Here is a 13,436-nt window from a genome sequence, read left to right as displayed (position 1 = left end):
CCTGCAGAAAATCTACCCATTATGAGTTGATAGGAAATTTTTCATTCATATCTTAGTGATAAATCTATGATCAAGTACACATCCAGTGTTACCTGGGGACCGTGAGAATATTTTTTTCATATTTTTTTACTGTCGAAAAAAAATCTAAGTACAGTATTCTTATTCCAGAATGTCATCATCCTCACAATGATTCATGATTTTGTATCAGGAAAGTAATGTTTTTAAAAACGTTTCAACTTTCAAGCCGGATAGGTTGCTACAAACCATACGCCATGAGCTGATTCCTCTACGCAACCGTGCGTGCGATGCGTCAATAAATTGTGTTCTTGACGGTCCTTAAGTTCATGTATCTACCTATACGACATGAATAAATCATTACGATTGACCTTCACGTATGGAACAAGTCAACGTAATCATAGATCAAGGGACGGTTGATTGGTAGAAGTCACGAACTGGTAAAAATCGATCTGTGCTGATGGTGCTCAAGAATAGTTGAAAATTAGCAAACCCGGAATGAAGTCCTCCTTGAGGACATTGGGCTATGCCAAGGAAAACTTAAGATGCCTTTTCCTACGTATGAGATGAATGCTCAATGCCTTTCTTTTGTCATTTGCAGGTTTATACTATAGCTATAGTCACATGTCACTGTAAGAACATCCGCATTGTGGTTTTATGATACGCTCATGCACACTTTCCAATGGAGCTAATGTCGATGTTTTGACTACGATGTAACCACTGAGCGACCAAAGGTTTGTCAAATCGTCCAATAGATAGGGACCTATATTGTAACTTTTTTATGTTTTCTTGTATTCTAAATCATACTTTTACATCAGCATACATCACATCACAATTATGAAATGTAGGATTCAGACAAATCCACCAATAATCTTATTTGAATGCCCAGTTAGCATGACATTGCTGCAGCTATTCTACCTGTGGTCCCATACATGCATTACACCAATACAACATCACACGATAGACAGGGAAACTACAGAACAATTACATTAAGATAAGATGCTTAATATACCAACGTTACTGGCATAAAAGAAATAGAACTAGAGTTCGGGGACCTCATACCTCCATGAAATATTTATTGCTTTTTTGTGGATGGTATGTATGTTTATAGTTGTATTTGAGAGTAATGGTTATGAATGTTATGGGAAAGTAGTGGTGTATTTATTTAATGACACAGAGGATGTGTCATTATTGTGTCATTATTAAAATGTGACACTTAATTGTGTAATGTGCGTTTAAGAGGTCGACGGCATATGGTAGCGTGGTGTTCCTTAAGCTTGATGTTTGGTATTTAAACTGTCCAAGGTTGTCAGCATTATTGAGGTTCGACTATGTGCCTCAGAGCGGTGTGGTGGGAGGAAGTTGGGAAACTCAGAAAGAAGAAGGGATGTGGCCAACTTTAGTCAGATGGTGATTTGATTTTCCACCAATATGTCATAACATCAGCTGTTCACACAGTACAAAAATGAGGTGCACACTTTCCTCTGATAGCCCTACATCAACTGTAAGATGAATACTTGGCGCCAACCCCGTCTGCTAAAAAAACAAGTACCATTGGCTACGAAAGAGACAACTAACAACTGTCCCTTATCGTAACGAAATCAGAACATCTGTATCGCCCATAAAACTTCTGACACCCAACCCATCTAAGATGAGAGGACCTAATGGCATTTTAATCACCATGTCACTCAAATCAGCAGTACAGTATGTGAGACATCCATACCTGTTAAGCATTACCGTTAAATGTACCTCAACTTCTTACAATTATACTTACGCTTCACATCTCCATGATATCCTAAGCAGACATAAATAAAACTAATTATCATATTAAAAAAACTCGGGGTTCCCCAAACAGCTGTCATACAAATCACCCCACTATCTGCTTGGAGCTAAGCCCATTAACAAACATTTAAAGCACGATGCCTGTTCCAATATATCGCAGATATAGGGGGGGTTTCTGATATTATTACATCAATTATAACGACAGATACGGCACCCAAAATCACATCGATTCGAGCTTTCATCACAGCCCACCAACACAACAAGTATGAAACCAATCCATCCAGCCGTTCTTGAGTAATCTTGTACACAGAGACACATAACAGAAAATATAACCTCCATGACATTTCATGGAGGTAACTACTGTACCAACTGTTACAAATATTTCAAACAGTCCTAAGCAGACATAAATAAAACTACTGGGGGTTCCCCAAACAGCTGTCACCTCACTATCTGCTTGCAGCTAAGCCCGTTAACAAACACATACAGCACGATGCCTGTACCAATATATCTCAAATATAGGGGTGATTTCTGATATTATTACATCGATTATAACGACAGATACGGCTCCCAAGATCTCATCGATTCGAGCTTTCATCACACCCCACCAACACAACAAGTATGAAACCAATCCATCCAGCCGTTCTTGAGTAATCATCTACACAGACAGAGACACATAACAGAAAATATAACCTCCATTCCATGACATTTCATGGAGGTAAAGAGGGCTTTAATTAGAATCACGATGTTCTCCTGATACCCCCTTAGAAGCTATTCAGCGTGACTTAGAGACGACTTGTACTGTAGACCTCATTATAAAAGATTAAGATGCTTGTCACCAATGATGAACCGTAATGGCTGTCAAATCCCTTGATAGAGGATGATTTGGCGTTTATTGAAAGGTTGGTCGGTGCCACGGTTATTCTGTAGTTATGCAATTATGGCTGATTTGGTCGCCCTGTTGATGGCATGATTTGAATGCTTTATTACGATCTGCAGCTTGTAGTAAAACCTGTCTGTCCGAAGTGAATGTAGTTATTTTTTAGTTCCATGTGCTTCGTTGCACTTGTAGTGTTTGCTAGAATCTGAAAGTTGATATCCTTCCCATCTCCATTTGTTTATCTGTATCCTTATCTATGTGTTAGCTGGTATAATCGCCCTTTGGTTTAACAAACCAGCTTCGCAGGCATGCGGCGCGGCAGCAGCAGCTCACATCGAGCGACCTGTCACACAAAACTTTTGGACATCTAACTAGTTAAGTGCAAGCGTTCTTTAAAACTACCTAATGAGGACATTCATACCGTACTTGGTGCCATTCTACGTTAGTTTTAGATAAAAATGAATTTGTGAAGAACACGTCTATATAGCCCTCGGCCACACCGTTGTGCTAGCACTAGCATTGAAGCACCAGCTTCTGGCCTCTCTTGTACTGTTATGTCTCTTTATATTTCATTGCCATGTATTTATTGTAGGTGATCAGCCCTCTGGAGAGAACCGGTTAGAATGGTCATGACAAAGTGTCGTTTGGTGTCAAACAAAAAAAGACGAATGGTAAGACTGTGTGACATTTTCTAACCGGATTACGCAGAACGAAACTGAGCGGACCAAGGTTTTAGTTCTCAGGAGCCATCAGTTGCCATACCTCCGGGCAGAGTTTATATCTCTGGTTCCAGCTTGTTCACCGCAAAGCCACGGATGGCCACATACATATATATTGCGTCCATCTGTAACCTTTCGATACATAAGGCCGCACAGTAACGTTAAATAGTGTGTTGTGGATAGCTCTAACTGTTTTACGAGGATTTGTCCACACAGGTTTGAATACTGATTTGTCTTACTTTCTCCACTCCTGTCTTTTGGATTCCATTTTCCTGTGTATTGTCCACTCCGAACAGAAAGTACGGAGTTTTTATCAACGATACATAGTTAGCAGACGACGCCTCACATATCATATATCATATATTACATTTTCAACTCTTTTCTTTTGGACACAGTGCGCTTTTGTCTTGTAGCAACAAGAAACAAGAAAATAGTTCTTTGAAGTATGCGAGAAGTACGATTAATCATACAGTGTACATGATTGAGGTACCAGCCTTTGTCAATGATTAGCTTTCCCGCCTTGTACCCCAAAGGAAGACGTCCCATCTCCCAAATGACTGCCCGATGGCGAATCGAATTTCATTGGCATTTGAAGATGACAACCGTATTCCAAGTCTTTTATATCCAAAACAATTTACGTCAAAGGGCTCTGCAAAACACCCGCGGTACATGTAGTCTGTTGGAATATGATTAACAGAAGTGTTTGAATGTTTGAAGTGTGGACTGCAGAGACGAACATCTGCTCTGATGGTCCTTTGATCATTATATAACTTTATTGCACAACAATTGTACGAGGTACAAAGTATGGCATCTACATAACTACAGTGCTATAACTTAACTTAGGGCTTATCTAACTAATACAGGAGTTGTAGTATGGGATAAGTTTCTTACAATCATTGGAGGCTTTTACAATCATTTGGGGAATTTCTAATGTCAAAACCTTCTTTGATATATTTTCCTATATCTGCCATGCAGGGATTGTCACATGTCATTATGTATCTGAATTTGCACTTCAGGTCCATTTGGATAAATCCTTGTGTACAAAATGACAGCCTTCTGTATAGAGAATTGCGTATATTGGAATATTTGGGACATACAACCATAAAGTGATATTCGTCTTCGATTAGCTCTGGACAGAATGGACAAACCCTCTGGTCAATAGGGATTTTTTGGAATCTTCCGGTTTCTATATTTAATTTGTGACAGCCAATTCTGAGTTGTGTGATTGCCCTACGAACGTCAAGGCTCTTTATGGTTGAAATGTAATTTTCTTGCTTGTAATGCTTGTTCAATGTAGAAAGAGATGAGAGTTTGGAATTGTTTCGAATAGAGGAATGCCAATTTTGCACGTATATATCTTGTAAACGTTGTCGTAACTGAGTGGTGATTGTGTCTATGTGGTATGACCTCGGGTTCAGCCATATGTGTCCAAAGCCTTGGTAGTTGAGGATATTTTTTACGTGGACAATCCAATCATGTTCTCCGAATGAAACAGTATTGTATGCCTCACGAAGAAGGGCATCTTCGGGCAGATTAACTAAACGATGCCAATATTTCACAAGTTGCATTTCTGCATCAATCCTAGCTGGGAAAGTTCCCAATTCTCCCCTGACACCATCGTTTGAGGCTTTGGCATGAATGCCTAACAGAAATTTTTGGAAGCGCATGTCAATGATGTCAAATTCTGGAATTTGTTGATTTGAGTCTAGGTTTATAATTTGGAAACCGTTATCTCGTAAAATATGGCTATTGGCATGACGCAATAGTATTTCTTTATCTGTATTTCTTTCCAAACATACAACATAAGTAGTATTCAAAGCAGAAGAGGTGGTTTTTCGAATGGTAGCTGGAAAGTTATCTTGAATATTAAGTTTTTTAAGTAAAGTAGAAAAAACCTTTGAGGAAGGTTCGCAGATGTTATTGGTATGTGATACAATGATTCTTATACTTTTAGAAAAACGGTCAAAGCATGTGATTTCTGAACAGTACATAAAGATGGGTTTTACAAATTTGTCAAATAGATTTTTTCCGAGATTGATTGAAATGTCCTTGTTAGAGAGTAAAAGAGCCTTGAGTTTGAAAAGTGCTCTCATTGCTTTGGTTTTCAAATATTTCCTGGCGGTTTTGAATTTTCCGGAGAATGTGAAAGGAATGCCGAGGTATGTATAGCTGTCAGTGATTTCTATATTTTTGCCATAAATATGGAATTGGTCTTTGTTATTCTTGCTAGAACCTTTGCCAAAAACAACTACCTTGGTTTTTGAAACATTGACAGATAGCTTCCATTTCTTACAATAGTTTTCTAGGCAGTCAATACAATGCTGTAGCCCTTGTTTTGACGATGAAATCAGAGCGAGATCGTCTGCCCAGGATAAACAGTTTAGAGATTTTGAGGTCAGGACTGCAGGGTCACATTTTGTGGGGTCAAAGCACTCAGATATATCATTGATGAATAAATTAAATAATAAAGGACTAAGATTACATCCCTGCCGTATCATTAGATTGCCGCCGCAACTTCAGTTGCTTTTGCCCAGGGCACCCAAGGGGATTATATATTACCTGATTATTGATAACAAGGTTCCCAAGATCTTTTGAAACAGCTTCTTGAAACGTGGTTAAAGAACAAAGTTGAGCTCACATTGCCTGCGGATTTACGTTTGGATAGTCATGGATTTTATCAAGTCATAAAATTGAATTTCGCGAGGACTACAACGAAGCGGAAAATGCAAAGAACAGACAACAGTATAATTCCGGACAAGCATTTTAATTCCGGAAAATCTTAATCTATTTCAAAAAAGATTAACCAGATGAATTAATATTTGTAGGTATGATATATCAAATAAAGGATGATGAATATATAGGTTGAAATTAGATGTCTCCATGAAGAAGGCCAATTCTGCAAAATTCTGGGGATTCTGCCAGAAATCTGGGACCCTGAGCCAGAATTCTGCAGACCTTTATTTCGTAGAGATATCTAATTGCAACCTACGTATCCACTATCCTTTGATATATCATACTTATAAATGTTGATTCATCTGGTTGAAATTATTAAGGTTTTCTGGAATCAGAGTGTTTGTCCGGAATTAATTGTCGCATGTTAAGGCTAGAATCAAAAGCTTTAGAAAAGTACGCATATTGATATAATTGTCATGTACGTCAACTGCAGAGACAGGATGGGTGGACTTGTAATCTGTGTAGTGACATATGAAAGAAGATGACATGAAATGACAGTCGACTACATAATCCACCTTACTTTGCAAGTAACCACTGCTAAATGAAACTGACAGGTAGAAGCCAATAGGTGTCAGGTCATTTCCCGTCATTCACTTTCCCCGTCAGTGATCTGGATGTTTCCCGATTATGTTATGGAGGCTATTACAAGTTATTACAAGTCACAAAAGTTTTGTCAAGAGTTTCATCAAATTTCTTAGAGAGTCTAGACCTTTACTTTGACTTTATTTTACCTTGGATTACCGGCACTCAACTGACGCACGAGAAATTTTCATGTTGCCGGCTCCGCCATCTTGGTTTAACGCATATTGCAAATCTCTCATGGTTACCTTTTACCGACTTTGCATGAGTAGATGAGCAGAAAACCAAGGATATATCAACTTATTTTAGTAGATTTACGAGTGATTCAGGCCGACTGGAAGTGTAATCACTCGGAGTATGGTGTTGTCCAACTGAGGACGGACACTATTTGCCGCTACAAGCTGTCTGAAAACGCGTTCTAAGTAATGAAATATACACTCAAGTAGTCCCTTAGGGTTCAGAACGAGAAGGATGGAATGTTTCTTCAAGGTTTGTGCAAGAAGCATGATGGGGAAATGTCGGTTCTTGTTGGAAGCTATGTACACTATGGAGCATTTTTGAAAATAGCTATGGAGTAGTCGACATATGCATGCTTTCTTACCAATACACTGCAGCATTGTCTCCTCATTGCTAGATATACTATCACCACTTTCGTCATTGATGTCACTAAGTCATTCTTTTACCTTTTAAAGGAACTTTGTGAAAAGGCACAAGAAATGCAGAAAAACAAGTCTTCAAGGATGCATATCTGTGTCGCTTATGATATATAAAAAAAAGTTACCCATATGCTGAGTTATTCAATGACCTGACTGAATTGAATTTTGAAAGAAAAAACGGCTAAAGTTGGTGATAGATCGAAATGGTTTTATTTTGATGTCCGTGTAGTCTTCGGCTGAATGTATTCTCTGGAATCGCATGTGGAGTTTTGACCTCTTTGCTGTTGAAAGCTCACCTTTCCATCTGCGACTGTGCCATTAACGACATTCAAAAGACCTATCGGTTGCTTCCAGAAACCTTTGAAACTGTTTTTGAATAATGGTGAAGAAAGCGTTATCTAGGTAGTCAGGCAATAACAGTGTCTGTAACAGCTTGAAGAGATTCACTGCACAGGAAAGCTGACGTCATAAATGTGAAGGAGTGTATTTTTTAAGTATAACCTCTTTTCTTAAGATACTCTTTGGACAAAAGCAACACCTGAGGTGCAGAGGCGTGGATGAGCGATTTAACATCATCAAATGACGGAAACCACCGTGAACTCTACACGTAAGCACACATCAAATCTTCTTATCCTTTAGAAATGATTGGGTAAGGCCCTATGTACTTAGAAATCTGGTATAAAAGACTTGAAGCTAATATAGCCAAGTGAATTGAGGCTTTGTAATGCTAAACCTTTTTTCTTCTTTTGATGGCAGTACTTAAACCGTGAGACATGTTATTTAGAAGATTCCATGTGAAGAGTACAGAAACATTCATCCGTTAAAAGGCGTCCATGGTGCCACCCACCACATGATGTTAGCTTCAAAAGCAATCTTTCCCTGACAAAGACTATGGCCATGTTGATTTGAATATATGGATAGCATTCTCTGGGAATCCAAAAACTGAGGCGAGCGTGCGAATAAAAAAAGTTTGATCAAAACAAAGTTTCCTTCATTATAAGATTTAAGTGGTCCGAAAAGGTTGAACATATGACCGAATACACAGAATCCAGTATACCAAACAATAGATTCATTTTTGTTCTTTCACACCTTTTTTGACCTCGGAATTGTCTATGACGTTTTCCGATATTTGTTATTGCAAATCACGGTTATTTTGAAGCTGTTTTGTACGTTGTGTGGTTGAAAACTTTTTTTCTTATATTTGGAAATGGCCGGAAATTGATGCGCGCGCGGATGTCATCCATATATTCAAATCAACATGGACTAATGACGTGGTTTGGCGTGACTGAGAAGTTGGGATACGCATGGACAGATGGAGCAGTTTGTGTTACCGTGTTATACCAGGAAATTGCAACTTGTTTCATAGTGTTTACGTACGGAATGAAACTTTATCTCCCTGTTCATTTTCTGTCGTATGTAGGTCATCCGGCAATTGCCGGGATTCAAATCTTCAAACAGATCATTGTTGCATGTACAAAATGGTGTTTCTCATTGAATAAAGTACACCAAAAGTCGTGACTTCTTGAATTATTGAATGAATGAATACCTTTTTTGCCCCACTGGGCTAAGTACAGGTTACTTGGTAAGAATCGCATACATGTAATAATGGTAAGAATCAAATACATTTATATGTACATATAAACGTTTACTCTTGTACATTCGATTTCCTTTCGCTTCTTGGTTACTGTAGCTAGCTGTATGATTGGTTAGAATTGGTTGAGGCGGTAAGGAATATAGATTTCTCTTTACTATTCAATTATCTATTATTCTCCTTCAAAAATCTGTCCCTGTTGTCCCCATAAGAGCTGCTAGGGGGCTGAAACCGACAAAACTTCTTTTAAAGCACAAGATATATCTCAATCATTACCATAGCATGTCTAGAACACGAGATACCAAAACCGGAATTCCTGCTTTCATACCATGGAAAGCTACCAGGGGGCCACCATCTTGTCGTTTCTTCATTTTTCTACCAACTACCGATCGCGCGCGACAAACCAATTAACATATTAAGATCCTTTGACAACTCCTTGAGTTAGGATACTCATATACATAGAAACAAACAAACAAACACAGAGCCCGAAAGCATATCTTTCACGGCGAAGTTGCAAAAAGTCATGCAAAATTATTGATAGTCAACAGATACCTTTGTGCTACCAAACAACAAAATAGGTTTCTAAGCGAACATTACGAAAGCTTGCGCGGCCTATCTGTTCTGTAAAGCCCTTAGCACTGTTGTCTGGTATCATAGAAGAAGATGATGGAGTAGTATCTGAGACATATCTATTTTAAGATCTATTCTTTGGATAAAAGCAAAAAAGCTTCATCAAACGACCGAAAAAGCCGCATATCTAAAAGCCTATCAAATGACTCAATATGTTTTCGCTGTGAAGTGTGAGTATGATTGAAATGGCAAATCCTTTTGAGAGCTATTTTCAAAGCATCAAGCAATACCATAGCATATCCAGAACAAACTAAATGTAGAACACGAGATACAAGCCAGTTGTATGTTATACTGCATTGCCAAGAGAGGTCCTATAACCTAAATGTCTTCCTAAGAATTGTCCACATCATCCTACCAAATATCATTACAATCTATCCATAGCTTCTTGAGTTATGATGGCAACGTTGGGAGAACAGTTACACAAGATAAATAAAAACACGGAGCTAACAGTCTATGTGGTAGACAACTCTATGGAAACTTGTACCTAGTCTCTATCAAACTGACTACGCTGGCTATTATAGTGACTCTGCATAATTTGCCAGGGGAGTTTTGCTACCAGAGGAGTTGGTCGGTAACGAGGGGGAACATGAACCTTAGCGTGAACTGACTCCCCTGGCAAATTTCCCGATTTTTTGTGTGTGCCGAATTCTACGACCCCCGTAGGAAGGCCTGGTGAAGGCTAGCTTGTACCCCTTCTACACCCCTTTTGTTTTGTCTTGAAAGATTTTGTTGCGTCGCCATGTTTCCAGCAGGGCACTAACAGGACGAGTGGGCTAGCCTTCTGACCTTTCATCGATCTAAATGATGTCATTGATCATCAATCATCCTCAATCACCATAAATGATAAATCATCAATGTATGATCGATTAGTTACATGATTGATAAAGACATGTGAAAATGTACGAAATGCACCCCGTACATCGTTATTACTTAACCCGCATTTACCACATAACAGATGCAATATTCTGGCTGCGATTTGGTAGTTTTGTCGTCATTTTGTTGATTGAACACATGTATACTAGCTTTACAATGTACCATAATTCATATTGCTTTTTGGGCAAGCCATTTACAGTTCTGAATTTGCTTTGCATCAGGAAAAATGACCCTGCAGTTCCAGAGCAAACTGCATGGGGGCCCAAGCATACGCCACGTATTCCTTACGTTACAAGCTATCTGCCACAAAATAAAATCAGATAGACCATAGTACATCCAGGTCAAAGATAAAAAAAAAAAATTTCTGCTGCAGTACCAAGGTCACATACAAGTGGACGTAAAATTGACCGTGACCTTTGTCTTTCCAACACTTACCCAGATACCAAATATCAACGTAATCCATCCAGAGGTTCTTTAGTTATGCTGGCTACAAAAATCCGGAAACACAAACAGACAGACAGACTCAAAACTATATCTCCATTTTTCATGAAGATAAGAACGCGGAGACAAACATTAGAACCGCCTGGTCGTTTCGCTTTGCGTGACAATAAGGCGTGTGTGGCCTCAAAACATCCCCCTCGTTAGTCTTAAAATATCTCCCAAAGGTCAGTGTCAACTTTTATCCCCCACCCATGGGGAAAGTCACTCCTCAATCAAAATGAAATATGCATGGAGAAGATCATTTTAGCCTCACCACAGAACATAAAAATTTGAACAGCAGTTCCGTTAAAGCCGTTAGATACCGGTAATTGTAGACACCAAGGCTGAGACTTACAAATGCCTCCAAGGAAAGCTTAACAGTGCATGAACATACGATAGTAACTTTCAAAATTGGACTTGTACCAAGTTCTCTTTTAAAACGATAAGCACCGTAATGCACTGGCATCTTATTTTAAAAAGAAATGACAAAGTTAACCAACCTTTTACAGCCGTTACAGGCACTGGTGACCTTTTGGTAAAACACGGTGGTTGGTAACGCCAGTGAAGAGAAAAATAACGACTGAATAATGATGCCTTGTGGCAAGAGATCGCCAAAAATTATGTTTCTGTCAGAACATACTGTGAACGGTAAGCCAACGCTAATGTGATCCGAAGTCAGTGACGTGATCTCTTAACCTTTGACGTCATCGTCGTGAGACAGCAGTAGATCATGGTTTTACCACACACGAACATGGGGAGGTTTTTCAGGCCTGTGCTATGCCCACCATATATACAGAAATAACGTTACAGAAAAGCAAGAAAGTTTCCCATAAAAACAATTATATTTCTTTGATGTGTGTTGTACGATACGCCAATGCTCCACGTGCATTGCATTGTGACAATTATCATAAAACAAGACAAATAAAACAAAATCAACAATTCAAATCACAGATATATTCTTTTTTACCCACTTGTTAGACGAAGGAAAGCAAAAACAACCTAAATGTTTGTGCCACGCTGGCATATGATTGACTTGGGATGTTTCTCCAACTAAATGTAAACATAGAATTCAGGCGCGCGATTTTAGCGAATAAGCACACTTCCTTGGGGTACAGAAAACCGGAGATTTGACACTTTCCCCCCAAAACGACCCTGACCTAATCCTTAAGGTTGAATACTGCAGTAACAATCAGGGAATGCCAGTCTAGACGATTTAAAGTAATCTCATTTTTCACCTATTTCCAAGATGTCTAGGGAAACTGATGAAAGGTAACATATAGTAGAACTAGATCCTTATCAACGGTGATAAATGGTAACCTTTTAGTTTTATTGGTTGCAATTTGCACCCGGGGCTGTTAAATGTAGCAGAGTAAGATGGTTCAGGTTCGGGCCATCTTGGGAACTAAGGGGCGAGAGAAGTGAGAGAAGAGGTGATGAAAGTGCAGCCATGCATCGTCAATCGTTATTAGTTATGCTTCCGTTTTCATATAACATATTGCACTTCAGATTGGGTATGACACTTTTTTACAAGACCGAAAAGGTCATATTTTGAGTAGCATTTTTGTTTGTTGTTGGTCATACTTGATAGTAGCTGGTAATGGATTCTTATGGAGTTTGCTATGTTAGAAAGTGTCAAAAAAACAAATCACATCTTCGATTACAGTCCCCCTAGCGGCTTTCTGTGGTGTCACAATGTAATTTTTGGCTTTGGTATCTTATTTTCTTAACATGTCATGCTCACAATGATTAGGTGGCAGGTAGATTATGCGCTTGGGGATATTTGATGTTGATTTGGGCCTCCTAGCGGGTGTCTTGCAAATGCAGAGGTGTTTTTGTCGGAAACTTTAAAAGAGGATACTTCATCTACACACTTCTTTCATAGGGTGAGCATTCCTCGGAGTTTGAGCTGGCTAACAACTTTTTAAAAATTATTATGAAGATGACCCTTTTGATTTTCTGTTGGAGAAGAATTTTAAGAATGAAATTAGGGTTATTACTTTTCTGAAGCCTTGTTTCAGTGTACAGTGACACCGACGAAAGGTAGTGGATTCTGCCTGAAACGTCAGGCCGTTTCCAAAACCATATCCAGTTGCTTGAGTAATTGCTATTTGGCGTATCTTATTACCTGGATGTCTAACCTTCATCGACAGCGTCTTAAAATGCACTGAAATATCATTTAACATGCTTTCCTAAGGAGAGGTCTAACCGTGGTATCTGTCCTGTACACCGTGAACATCTGTTCGCGGCAGTAAAAACAGCTCGACATTTGAATTCGTCCGCAAGGGCAGATTCAGTCCTCTCGGTGCGGACGCGACCTTTCCTAATGAGTCCCTCGTGTTGAGGTAAACTCAGCAGCAGATTTGGGTAGTGAATGTCATCACATCGTTACTCTGTGGGTTTGTTTCTTCTTCACTGTTGTCTACAGCCACTGTAAATTCGTTTAAGGTCAGGGGGACTTCGTTTCGTGGTTGGGGGTAGAGGAGGTTTTCGTTGTGTTTATA

At 39.1% G+C, this 13,436-nt stretch overlaps 1 protein-coding gene across 1 annotated transcript in view; it reads left to right on the top strand.

Moving 5' to 3' along the window:
* Nucleotides 1-13,436, top strand: part of LOC118423783 (calcitonin gene-related peptide type 1 receptor-like) — a 135,488-nt gene that overhangs the window by 603 nt on the left and 121,449 nt on the right. The gene's annotated exons all lie outside the window — the stretch shown is intronic.

This window comes from Branchiostoma floridae, chromosome 10 (assembly GCF_000003815.2).
Source record: "Branchiostoma floridae strain S238N-H82 chromosome 10, Bfl_VNyyK, whole genome shotgun sequence".
NCBI classification, from domain to species: Eukaryota; Metazoa; Chordata; class Leptocardii; order Amphioxiformes; family Branchiostomatidae; genus Branchiostoma; species Branchiostoma floridae.
This window is presented reverse-complemented; position numbering and strand designations above follow the sequence as displayed.